The 13774-nt window shown below is 36.9% G+C and overlaps 1 pseudogene; it reads left to right on the top strand.

Moving 5' to 3' along the window:
- Nucleotides 1-12661: 12661 nt before the first annotated feature.
- LOC111825627 lies at nucleotides 12662-12785 on the top strand (annotated as a pseudogene).
- Nucleotides 12786-13774: the final 989 nt, after the last annotated feature.

The raw sequence follows: 13774 nt of genomic DNA, 5'->3' as shown, positions 1-13774 counted from the left end.
CTGTCCTTTCATTAGTCCGAGGCTTGGACCTGGCCAAAACACTGTAGCCGCGCCCCATAGTTAGGGAAGACAATTCCAGGAAAGGAAAAAAGTCTCTTTGTGGTGAAACAAAATGTACGCAGGCAATAAACAAACCAACAAAAATAAACAAATACTAAGCCTTTTACATTTGATGTCACTCACATTAATTTTCTAAAAACACTCACAAAACCTATATTTAAATATGTTTCCTTAGTTTAATACCAAGCACAGGTTTAATGATAAATATGGAGGTTATTTTCTCCCTATTAAAATTATTGGAAGGTTAAGTTTTACTCTTCTGTTTCTAATTATTTTTCATCATCCTCAATCACTTCATTCTCTCACTGTCATTTGTCCTTTCTTTTTCATCCTAGATGAGTCAGACAGCAATGAGTGAGGAAAGAGTTGTTCAGAGGATGATTATCATTTTTTTTCCTTTTACTTACATTTTCCATTGTTTGGATTTTTAATCAAACTCAAATCCCTAAGTACAAACATAATAATTTCTTAAGATGGAGGAAACAATACTGAATACTTTGGAAGGCTTGACCTTCAGACTTAGTTGCTGAAACAAATGACTATGTCAGTGGCAATGTGCATGTATTGGTGGGCAGTCCCCCACCACATTTTCAATAAATCTGTTTTGATGATCCTTTTATATGTGCGACCTACTTAGTCTAGGATCACATAATGGCATACACTTGAATTTCTTTTGTTCAAAATGCCATGAAATCTAGTCTATAAATGAATGTTTTAAAGAGAAGAATGAATCAAAATGTTAGAATTTCATATCTGGGAGAGTCTAACATTGATGTAATATATTGGATTAATTTAAGAGAAGTTGACTTTCAGTTAGTTTTGTATTTGTTCCTCCAAGCAAACAAAGATTCATTCATTGTCGTCTGCTACCATTTGACCTTGCAACAACAGAAATGACAACAATCTCAATAGGATCAAAGTTATGCTTTTTTATGAATTTATGAATTCAAGGACATGACCTCATATTAATATAGGCTGATAACTAATAGATAGAAAATATGTAATTTTTATATAAAAAAATAGAGGATTTGTCATAGGCAGACAGACATGAGCTGTACAAGGATGATGGCCAGGTACAGAGGTCTAGTGAGGGAAGCCCTGGATGCCTACCAAAGGGCAAAATTGGGAAAACAAGAACCCTGCCCCCAGGGTAAACTTTCCTCTCCTACCTCATCACTGGTCATGTGGTTTAGACCCCCTGACCTTTTCTTCCCTAAAGATAACATCTAGACCTCAGTTGTATTTCAGCTCCAGGCCCAAAAAAAGCAACAGCACCAGACTATTAACTCCGTAGCTGCTTCAATACCAGCTGAATTGACTAATGACCCCCAGCCCTCATGCTGACCAATCAGTGGAGACCAGGACCCTGAAAGAGCACAGCTGAGGAACATTCTATTGAGACCGCCCCTGATACCTCCCCTAAGATGCCCACATGCCAGAGAGAGATAAATACCCTTAACACAAAGGGCCTGGGTGTGCTCTCCCCAAGTGGAGCATGCGCCTGCCGTTACCTTGCCTCTCTTCTTCCCCCACAGACACATATCCCCTAAACTCTAAGGGACCCCAGGAGACTTACAACCAGGGGAGCGATGGGCAGTGGCAGCTTGTCTGGGGCTAACCCCCTGCACCTCTCTCCAAGGCCCCCTTTTCTCCGACTTCCCAGTGAGCCGGAGCAGCCCAGCCTGGGCTCTCGTGCTGCTTCTTCCAGGCCCTTCCTTGTTTCACTGCCCTAAGGGTGTTTTTGCTGCTGCCCACAAATTCTGGCTTGCTTTGCTGCACTTTGTCTCTTGAGTGAAATATTTCCTTCAAGAAGACAAGAACTGAGGTCTCGTCGTCCTTCTGGTAACATATTGTCATCGTCGAAAGACTACAACCTAACAAAATAATAAGAAAACAAAGAAACAAACATCTTCCTGCTAATTCAAAGACTGCAGCTGAACAGCGTGGATGTGCATCCAAGCAATGATCAGCTCCTACATCGGACATTTTAAAGGTAAAGGACTACATCTTTACTAATGACGTTTTCCTTATGAGAAAAGTTAAGTAGCGAGTTAAATGTCCTGTGCAGCTTGAAGACGAGGTTTTTTTGTTTCTGTCTTTGTTTTAATTAATTGGCGTGACCTTGGTTAATAGGGTCATAGAAGTTTCAGGTGTAGGTTTCTGTTGAAAGATCAGTATGTTGCACTGTGAAAGCACGTTAAAGGATCACACTCGCCCAAATGTTCCTATAGGCTTTTAGGTGGTTGCAAATTTAGAAACCTAAGTTCCTGCCGTCACCTGATGGAGGTCCTTCATAAAGCATAACGTGTGCTCTTATTCTTTCTTAAGACCGGCTTAGACAAATTCACCAGGCTCAATGAGCAGCAGACAGAAGGAAAAAGACCAGAAAAGAGACTAAACTTAAGGCGGTTACATACAAAGGGGAGTCTCTCTCCTGGTGATAATCTGTGTTGGTAATCTGTTTTTTACTTATTCCTAAAAGACTTGTGGTGGTTTACAGTTTAACAGAGATTCATGTGTTTTATCAGGAGAAAAAGCACTAGTTTCTACGTTGATAAGTGTGTTGGAATATGGGACTAGAGTTAATGGATGTTACCTTCTGGCCCTATAAGTTGATATAGTTTTCTGACACCTCTAACCAAAACAAAGCAAGCAACAATTAAAAAAAAACTCAATAACAATAAAACAAACAAAAAAGCCACATATCTGCAAACAGGTTGCAATGACACCTTTACTGAAGTTAAGTATTATATGAGTTTGTATCTAAGGAATATTAAAAAATAATGAGCTTTATGTTTAGCTGTGGTTTTGCCTGAAATATAAAACACTTTTTAAAACATGTAACGTGTAGAAAATTTAAGGCTACAATCTCAGGTGTATAAGATGTATAAATCTTCTCTTTTGTAATAATTAACCTAGTGTCTATTTTGGAAATGACATTATATTATAACAAAATTAGATCTCAGTTAATTCAGTTCTATTTTCATTCCTAGATAGTTGTGGTTAAGCTCCTTCGGAGTGATATAACGACATAACTTTCTTGTGTTAAGGGATATATACAATCATTATCATCAGATAGCAAAACTAACATGCCCTGGGCTGTGCATCCTCCCACTGGCTTCCAGTGTCAGTTTATTCTGGGAACTTAGATGTTGTACCTGTTGACTTCAGGACAGATTGAAATCTGGCTTTCTCTGCTATTTCTGAGTTCCTTTCTGTACTTCTTTATGGCCATGAAAAAGCTGATACGGTTGTCTGTAAGGAACTTTGCCCCTTTTATGCTACTCCAGAAAAAGGCAAAGGCATTCCACTCCTCTAGAAGTTCCACTTTCCTCAGTACCATGTCAGAATGAGTGGAAGCTCCAGGATGCTAACTCAGTCTCACAGGCCATTTCGGTATTGGACTCAGGAAGGTCCTGTGAGGTTGAATTCATTTTCTAGGCATTATGTGGGCAATGGGGCTCAACTTCTCTCTGCTTCTAAATCCCTTAATTATCTGGGATGTCTGTTCTATCTTTTCTACATATCTACACATTTATATATTTTTTAACTTTCTAAATATATATATATATATATATATATATATATATATGTTTCAAAGAGGAAGGGAGAGGAAGAGAGACATAGAAATATCAATCATGAGAAAGAATCATTGATTGGCTGCCCCCTGCATGCTCCCCACTGGGGCTGGAGCCCACAACCCAGGCATGTGCCCTGCTGGGGATAACTGTGACCTCCTGGTTCATAGGTTAACACTCAACCACTGAGCCACACCAGCCTGGTGGGATTATAGCTTTTTAAAGTCTTTTTTTGGCAAGACATTTTCCATTTTACTTTTGCAATTACTATCAAGTTGCAGAATATCAGTTTTTCATAAAAAGAAGAAAATTACGACAGTATTTCCTTTTCCTTAAGTTAGCAGCAATTTGGAAAATTTTTTCAAGATAAGTACCTGTGTTGTTGTTTTTTCTTCCTTTTATTTAGAAGCAGAAATGTCATTTGGACTTTTGTCTTTGCTTTATAACAATTACTAATAATTACCCAAAATATGTGTATTTCTTGGGAGCATTTGCTAAACTGACCCTAATGTAGCTATGTAGAAATTTATAGCAGTCTACTTTAGTGCTCTTGGAATGCTAGATTTTTCTTCAACCAAAAATACATTAACTTTAACAATTTATTCCTTATACTCCAAAATATTTACATTTTTATGTGAAAAGGGAAACTGGTTGTACCAAAAATAAATTCTGACTCAATCACCTGAAAAAATACCTGTCTAGCCAAGCAAAGAGTTCATTTTGTAAACGAGAATGAAAAACACATCAATCATGACATGTCAGAAGGAGCAGAAGGAGAAACAAAGGAAAGAAGAAAGAACTTGGAGACCTCCATAGACAGTTCTGCCGTCTTATTCTAGTTCATGTGAAATCATGTGAGTCATTATGCAGACTTAAAGGCAGAGTAAGTGTAGAGGGTTGGACTTGTTCACTATTTCAAATTAGAATAATGGATGCTTTGAGTTGTGTTTTAAACTATTTTTTAAGTAAAATATATTGACTATTAGTCTTTATATTAGTCATTTTTTTTCTAAAATTTATCAAGCTAAATAAAATTTTTAAAAAGATAAATAAGTTTATTTTGAGGTAAATATTTGTTAAATATTTGCAAACAGTCATAAAACATTTTAATATGCTATCAAGAAATAAGATGAGAAAAGAATTAGTTCTAGAAATTTAGATGTGGGAGAAACATAATAAGTTCTTTTGGTAAGCAGAAAATTAAACCAACTTTATATAATTGCCTGACAAATTTACTTATTGAGAATTAAGCTGGAGGATTAACAAATATGAAATAGATTACTTAAAGCAAAGAAGCTCAATATTTAATCCAGTAAATGTATTTCAGCTCATGGAAATGTATTTGAGTTCATGGGTCTTTTGGTCTGTTTTATTTAATTCTTTTCATCTTATATTTAGCCTTCAGTTTTGTATGGAAGGACAAATGACTGTTATCTTTATAACCAAAAATGATGCCTTTAGTCAGAAAATCTAATTCAAGTGTCCTGTTTAAACTACTGGATATTTAACATCTTATTCTAATTAGGGTATGAGAGTAAACCTGACTTGCCACAAGTCGTCAGGTGATTTACTGCACCAAGCAAATGTCATTTTTAAGACATTTAACTTTTCAGAAATGTGTTTTTTAAGCCATTTAATTCTACAGAAATGTGATTTTCAAATGCATCAAGATAATCTATGATCCAGCATTATGAAACACAATGGAAGCCCATATTACCTTTATTTATAAATATTTGGAATGTTAGTATTCAATAGTCATTTCAACCTCCACCTCAATATTATTTGCAGGATTAGAAAAATAAGAGCACCCAAAATATGACATGGAGTCAGGATAAAAAACAGCCTTTTATACATGAAAGGAAATTGCATATTACATTCATTGTGCTGGATTGTATGTGTAAGTTTCAGGTTGTGTGAACATGAGGCTGTAAACTCTGTGTGTTTGATTCTTTCTCCCCAAGATAAAATCGGTTTCTAAAAGGAGGGAGGGATGATAATGATGTCCTTAGAGCACCAGGCAACCTTTTCCTCTGCATAGCTGCCGTAGACTCTGCAGAGCTCTCTGCGGGAGTGAAGAGCACTTGATGAAGAAGTTAGGCAGGAGCAAGGGCATGTGGTGCGGAAAAGGAGATGTCATATACAATAGAATCAAGAAAAGGTCTCTAAGTGATGCAGCCACCTCAGTGACACATTTGGGAGGAACATTTTTAGCTATGGTAATTGAACACTTCATGCAGAAAGAGAGAGATTTGATTTTAGGAAGTGGAACCTTCCAAACCACAAAGGCAAAATGAAAAGCAGCTCTCAGATGAGATGTGCTATTATCGTCAAACCACAGACTGACTCAAATCATGAAGTTAGAATCAATGCTAAAATGATGATGCTAAGTAATATACTTGAGTGTCTTAATAAAGTGTGTGTGTCTTCTAAAAATTCTGGTCCTGGACTTATCCTTGTGATGAAAATTCATGGGGTATAGAGCTTCCTTTTCATGTTAATGATTATGATTCTGAATTAATAGTATGTGGTCTTATTTTTTGTTACTATATATTTATATATCTACAGTTCATTATTAGCTTTAGACATGCATGAAAGAAAATATCTCATTCTTTCATTTTGCTAATATCTTTAAAGGCAACAATCAAAAACCCACCTCTGTTTTTCTTTTCTATAAAAACTTGATTTTCAATGTAGCAGAAATGAATATATCTCCCTTTGTATATACTGGTTTGTGATAATTCTTTTTAACCAGTGGAAGCTTAGATTGTGAAAAGCAATATATTTTATATTTTTGGGATAGTGATCAGCCTCCAAAACCTCGCTGCTCACGTTTCTGGAGCTGTTTGTCAAGTTTTGAGATGTTTACTCCATGCATCATCAGAAACTGGCCATTCAGATGAAAGACGGGGATGTCAAATTTATACCTCTCATACCAACCAGAGTTTACTGGAAGTATGATGTCCACCTCCTGCAAATAAACTGAAACAGAGACAGACTAAAGCTCTGTACTTTAGAGAACACGGAATGATGCAATAATTTTGGTGACAAACTGATCCCCAGACTGATTTTAATGCTCAGAGGTTTATGTTGTTGTTTATGTGTGTGAGGTCCAAAGTAATCGAATGTCCTTGATTTCCACAACTTAGTTGATTCATTATATCCCCTAACTCCAGATTTGCTACTTTTCTGTCATGTCTGTTACATTCAGCATCCAGGCATTACTCAGTGAAATAAAATATGTCCTAACCAGGGGGGAAAAAGAAAAAAAAAGCAATATATTTTAGAACTACAGTTCTAGTTTGATCATATTTCAGTAAAATTAAGGTGTAAAAAGATGTAAAACATTGAAACATCCATGATTATTTTTGCTAGTTAGAATTTCCCTTGCTCCATCTCCATCTGAACATACCTTTTATTTTAAGTGTGCATGGTTTGAAATGCTCCATATAAAATAAAAGCTGACCTTAGTTCAGGCTGCTATAACAAATTGCCATATACTGGGTGACTTAAACAATAAACATTTATTTCTCACATTGTAGAAGCTGGAGATGAAGGTGCCAGCATGTGAGAGCGTTCTAAGAGAGTGCCTTCAACCTTGTCTACAGAGGACGTTCTTCTTGCTTTGTCCTCAGATGGTGCAAAGAGAGCTAGTTAGCTCTCAGGTCTCTTCTCAAGGGCACTAATCCCATTCATGTGGGCTCCACCCTCATGACCTCATTAACTTCCAAAAGCCCCACATCCAAATTCTATCACATGAGTGTTAGGGTTTTATAATAGGAAATTTGGGGGCTCATAAATAGTTAGTCCATTGCAATACTGATTAAATTGATGAATCCTTAATTAACTCTGAAATACTCCCTGAAAATCTGTGTTCAAGAAAGGGAAACTTAAGTTTTTGAAATAAAATACTCAAAACAATCTTGTATTTAGGTAACTTTAATGATTTACAAAAACATAGTTCCTTTACAAAGTCATCTTACTTTGACTGGACCCAAGACTTTACACTATTAAAATTAAAATTCTTGGGTGTTTTCTTGTTACAAACACAATTTAACAATTCAAATATGTTTCTCTGATTATGTTTATTTATTTCATTCCTATTGAATAAGTCAGGACTAAATTTTAAAACAATATTCTATCAGTTATTGAAAATGTATCACTGTCTAGTTGTGTATAATGATATATGGTGAATAATTATTCACAAGGAATAATACTATCCATTCTATTTTATTTTATTACTAGAGGCCCGGTGAGCAAAAATTTGTGCACTGGGGGGTGAGGTCCTTCAGCCCAGCCTGCCCCCTCTCACAGTCCAGGAGCCCTTAGGGGATGTCCTACTGACGGGGAGCAGGCCTAAGCCTCAGTCTGGCCTCCCTCTGTAGGAGATGACCAGGCTGATCAGGGGAAGGCGCCGCCCCCATCACCCCGCTGCTGCTGCCACTGCCAGCTGCAGCAGCTGCAAGGCCTGAGCCCAGGGCCTCACAGCCAGCCACCAGGTCTCACAGCTGCCTGAGCCCATGGCTGCCTGAGCCCAGGGCCTTGTAGCTGCTGTGGCTTTGTCTGCCCTAATTAGCATATTTCCTTTTATTAGTATAGATCTTATTTAATTTTTAATAGGCAGTCATCTTTGCATTACTGAGCATTTACCAATTCTGTCCACCTGGCCCTTTATTATGTTCTCTTTTAACAAATTATTTACTAATCATTTACTTATCAAATTGAAAAATACCCTTAATTAGGGCCATTCAAAAGCTATACTTTATTTTAATCCTACTGCTGAAAAAATGAAATTCTAATTCCACATCTCAGACATCCATCTCTCTTTTGTTTCAGAAACTTATTTAAACTAAATTTATACTTAAAGAAAAGTTGCAAAAGTAGTAAGAAGATTCCTGTATATTCTTTGGCTAGCTTCTTCTAATATTACCCTTTATATTATATGATTACTAGAGGCCTGAGGCATGAAATTCATTCAAGAATAGGCTCTCGTGGCCCCGGCTGCCTCTCAGCCCCACCCCCTGCCCACTGGTCATTCCCGAAGATCATTCCACTGTCCAGTCTAATTAGCATATTAGCTCTTTATTATATAGGAGATATGTCTTTCAAGATCTTGACACCTTTGAAGGGTATTTATCTACTGTTTCATAAAAGTTCCTTCAATTTGGGTTTGTCTCATGTTTTCTTCAGTACAGTTATGCTGTTATATATTATACTGTTAATATTGTTTATTTGGGGGGGAGTGAAAGGTATGTAAAACAGCTATATTTCTAAGAGTTAGAGTTATGAAACAGTTAATCTCAAAGAAGGATCACTTCCTCTTCACGTCTGCTGTCCCTTTCCCACTCTTGCCTTTTACCACCATTTGGCCATGTTCCCTGTGGGTAATCAGGGAGCACATATGTGTATATATTCTTATATCCTCTTTTTTCTGTATGAGGTGTAACATAACATGGATACTCTTTGGGGATTTTGTATTTTTATTTACCTGTATGTTCTAGATATCATTCAACTATCAGCTAGTAGATATCCCCCTCATTCTTTTTTGACAGATTTCTAATTTAAAGATATCCTTTTCAGATTTCTAATTTAAAGATATCCTTTCCTGCTAGTGTATCATAGTCTACGAATATAGCAAGGGTTTTTGTCCCGTTGTTTTGCTGGTCACAAAGCAGTTTTGAGTTCTATATTTTTACAGTTCTCTTTTGCTTTCCAAGATATTAAAATTTCTACTTTTTCTTTTCCTCTTTATCACCCAATTTCCAAAATGTGATTATTTCTTCTTCCTTTATTGCCTTTTGTCTCCATCAGAAGCTATGTATTTAGAAGTGAGTCCTTTTAAACCAGGCTTGCTCATTTAAACTAAGTCTATGCCTTAAATAGTCTGCTTAAACCTTCATGTGTTGTTAGGTCCATTAAATTATCCTGAATTGGAACCCCTTTCTTACTCCATTTTCATAACTCCTCAGTTGCTTATTTTGAGTTATCAGATTTACAATGGATTTGATCTTTCTTGATGTTTTCCCAACTCTCCCTTGGTTCCTTAACTGGCATCCACCCTTTGCTTCCCATGTATATTTTTCTTCTTGTGACTTTGTTCATCACAAAGCATTGTCGTACAGTAGGAGTATGGTGGGTGCATGTAGAACCTCAGACTAGAATTTATTTTTCTATTTTAGTCACAGCTATTTTTTTCACTTTTAGCATTCTCTATCCTCAAGTAATACTCATGGTTCATAACTGTGAAGTCATTTCATATACAGGGTGGGGCAAAAGTAGGCTTACAGTTGTATAGATAATTTGGATGCAGTCCTTTCTCCCCATCCTAACCTCAGTAAAAATTTAAATTCCACTGAACGACAACAACATGTCAACACGTATTATAACTTTTTTTGGCACTTGACAATAGTTTGGAAGTACTTACTTTGGCTTCAAATAAAATAATGATCGTAATCCATCATACCACATTTCAATAATTGTTGAATCTGCATAGAGCATTATATAATATGCACACTAATCTTCTCTAAGTACAAGAAGTTCATGATTCAACAAGTAGAACTATTGCAAATTCTTAATAGATCTGACATTGTGTACTTTAAAAGAAAAGAAAAATTTGAATGATAAATTGTTGAGATTTTCCCTTAGGTAACTTTTAAATGATTCCTGGGATAATTGCTTAATAGAGCAAAAGTGCAACCCATTATTCTTATTTTGTAGTTCTTCCTGCCACAAACTGTCCTTAGGTGATTTGAATGACAATCAAACTTCTTGCTTTGAACTCTAAGTCAATATAATTATCTCACCAGCAGTTCTGCTTTTTTAAGTTCCTCCCTAAATTCTCACTCATCTCAGAAGTCATTGCAGAGGCTACGAATGCTTACCAGTGCTCAAGTTGTCATATTTTTTCTGGAGCCCTGCCAGGCTTCATTTTGCAGTTTCTAATGCAGTGCAGTGTGAATCTGTGACTGAGGTATGGTCAGTGAATGTGAGTGAAATGATCAGTGCCACTTCTAGGACCAGGTCTTTAGAAAGAACCCACTCACCAACCTTCCCCTTCCTCTGGCTATATTGGCTTAATGTAATGGATTCAAACAATATAGAGGGAGAAATACTCACTGGGCTATCATCTAAAAGACCCTATGTTTGTCAATACCCAAATGATGTCCTGAGCTATGCTTCCTTATAGGAACTGAAAAGGATTCCCTACCGCTAAATGAAAAAGGTGAAGCACAAAGACCATAGTGCCCAATGCAAAGACCAATATGTTGATGGGCATCTTGTGCAAAAAAGGACCAGGTGCAAAGGGTTAAGTGCAACAGAAGAACAGTGCATGCCTAAAAGGATTTAATCACTGCATGTCATGGCCTGTAAATACAGAAGGCTCCTTTCCAGTCAGGGAGAAGGTGCCCTTACCAGGGATGGGCAAACTTTTTGACTCGAGGGCCACAATGGGTTCTTAAACTGGACCGGAGGGCCGGAACAAAAGCATGGATGGAGTGTTTGTGTGAACTAATATAAATTCAAAGTAAACATCATTACATAAAAGGGTACGGTCTTTTTTTTTTTTTAGTTTTATTCTTTTCAAACAGGCCGGATCCGGCCCGCAGGCTGTAGTTTGCCCATGGCTGCCTTAGACTCTTAGAGCATGAACTTACCTGTTTCCCTTCCTTGATCAAACAATGAAGTTTCTGCTCTGCTTCACCTAACAGCACTGGGCAGAAGGACCTTGGGTTGGTAAAATGTGAGTTCCTGAATGAGTTAAAAAAGCAGGACATATACCCTTATCCTAATATGGCTAAAATATATACTTTTATGGTGAAAGCTCTTTGAATTTTTGATTATTACAGCAGTAAGCTATTAGGTAATTCATGGGCAGTTATCTGGGGTTAAAACTTACTATGTTTCTACCGCCACCTCTATCATTAACATCACCTCTAGCAAAGTATTAGGGATAGTAAAAATGGATAAATTCTGGCTGAATGGATAAGTATTATCCTACTAATGTAGGAACTATAGTTAATGTTGTGTTTCTACTGAAATTAAAGTTCAGTGTGATTTTCTTCTGTGGATACTTGAGTCTACTGAGCTATTCTGACCTTGGAGACATTACAACTTATTTTAGGTACTCAAAGTTAATTTTCACTTTGTTTCACAGCTTCCTTCATCATGAAACTTGGAACAATATCCTGGGCCTGAGCCAGGTTGTAGATACTCTAACATCTGTCTATGATATATTCCAAATTACTCCTCTCTGATGCTGTAGACAGTGAGGCTCCACCCAGGTCCCTGTTTCAGGAAGGATTTATTTCCATCTGTGGGAGTTCTGTCACCAGGAAGCCTCGAGGTGTCAGCTCCTTCAGGGGTTCCCTCAGCTTCAGAGAGCTGCCTTGCCCATCCTCATGCTTTCCTTGGAACAGCCTGGATCTGGTTGATGAGTGAGGTGGAGTATAAAGATCCGGGCATTTCAACCAGATGCAGAACACGGTGTGGGGAAATATTCCCTTTAGAGCTTTCCATTGATTTGGGTGAGGTGCTGTTGTACCTTTATCATAATTGATTTAGTCTACTTACTATTGACCCCACTTCATTTGTTCACAGATGGAAATAAATCTTTGATACAAGTGAACATCTTATACCCTTAGATCCATTTCAGTGGTTTGAGACTATCCAACTCATTATACCTGACCACATATTATTATTTTTCTTCAAAAGTAAACAGGCTTTAAAACTCCTGCAATCTAAGCCTCGGGGAGACCTCCTTTGTTATCCCGGATTGTCTGTGGCAAGAATTCTTACTAGGTTCTTAATGTGGTATCTATTATTATTTAATTGATAAAAATAATTGGGTAGCTACACAAAGCAAATCAGTCAAATAAGTAACAATTACAGCAACAAAATAGAAGAGTAGGGGCTGATAAGAGAAATTAAAATTAAAAAAGTGAACAGTGAAGAAGAAAAATCAGAGGGAACAGGCAGGGTTGGCATAAGCAAATGTGTGATAGTTACAATTCAGTGTTGTCTATATAATACTTAACCCAGAAGGGGAGCTGCCATAATCACGAAGGTGGTTTTCCCAGGCGATTTCCCCAAATGTGGGAAACTAGATGCATAATTTGTGGTTGTGGGGGACTGTGTCCGCGCTCTCCACTGGAAAAAACAAACAAAGAAAAAACCGCACAAAGTAACATTTTGTCATATATAAAATAACTGAAAAAAACCATAATTCTTGTGATAATACCTACATTTCATAATGGCTGCTTTAAAAAAGACACATTTTATTAAAAATGAGACCTGCTTCCCTCTCCAATTACTCCCAAACAAAATAAAACACAAAAGCCAATGAAATCAAGGTAAACGAATAAAAGAAACAATGAATAAATACAATTAAAACAAATCGACCAACAAACAAACCCACTCATGTTGCCATAACAATTACATTATATCCCGTGGGGTCTCAATCAATATGGAGATTGAATGTTCCTGGAAGCAGTGCATGCACACCTACTCCTCTTGTTCTGCAGTGGTACTTGAACGATCATTTGCTGTGGGCTCCAGGAAAAGCAACTGGACTGCAACAGCAATATTCATGCAATATGTACTGCAGCACTCAGCAACTGAAATGATAATAATTGGTTAAGCAAACTAGATACTAAATAAAGAAGGATGGGGAAAATGGTATATGAAAATAAGAAGTCTGAGAGAGCAAAGTGCAAACCTGAATGTTGGTAGAGGGATGCATTTTACCAAATAGGAAGTATTCAGGGCTTATTTTGGAAATACTCATACTATTTTGAAAGTAACTTAAAGGCATAGATTTGAAACAAGTGCCTGGGATATGTTATAATGACCATGTATTTAGTTGAGAAAGATTTTGATTCAGTGACCAAAAATATAGCATTAAAATATTCAATCTGCAAGTTTGATAGTACACACACAGCTAAGTTTTTTTTTTCTGAAAAATATCCCATTATGCATAAAAATTCCAAAGTATCTGCAGATTTTTGAAATGGATGCAGTAAGACACAAAGTTTCAGTTCTCAAAGAGTCTTGTTGAGAGAGCAAAAAGACATGATATGTGCTTGAGAAAATGCAAATGGTTGTTCTATGAACAATTGAAATCATTAATGTCCTAATTGTTG

The sequence above is a fragment of the Myotis lucifugus genome, unplaced genomic scaffold (genome assembly GCF_000147115.1).
Source record: "Myotis lucifugus unplaced genomic scaffold, Myoluc2.0 scaffold_0, whole genome shotgun sequence".
NCBI classification, from domain to species: Eukaryota; Metazoa; Chordata; class Mammalia; order Chiroptera; family Vespertilionidae; genus Myotis; species Myotis lucifugus.
Note: the sequence above shows the minus strand (reverse complement) of the source record. Positions and strands in the feature narration are given on the sequence as shown.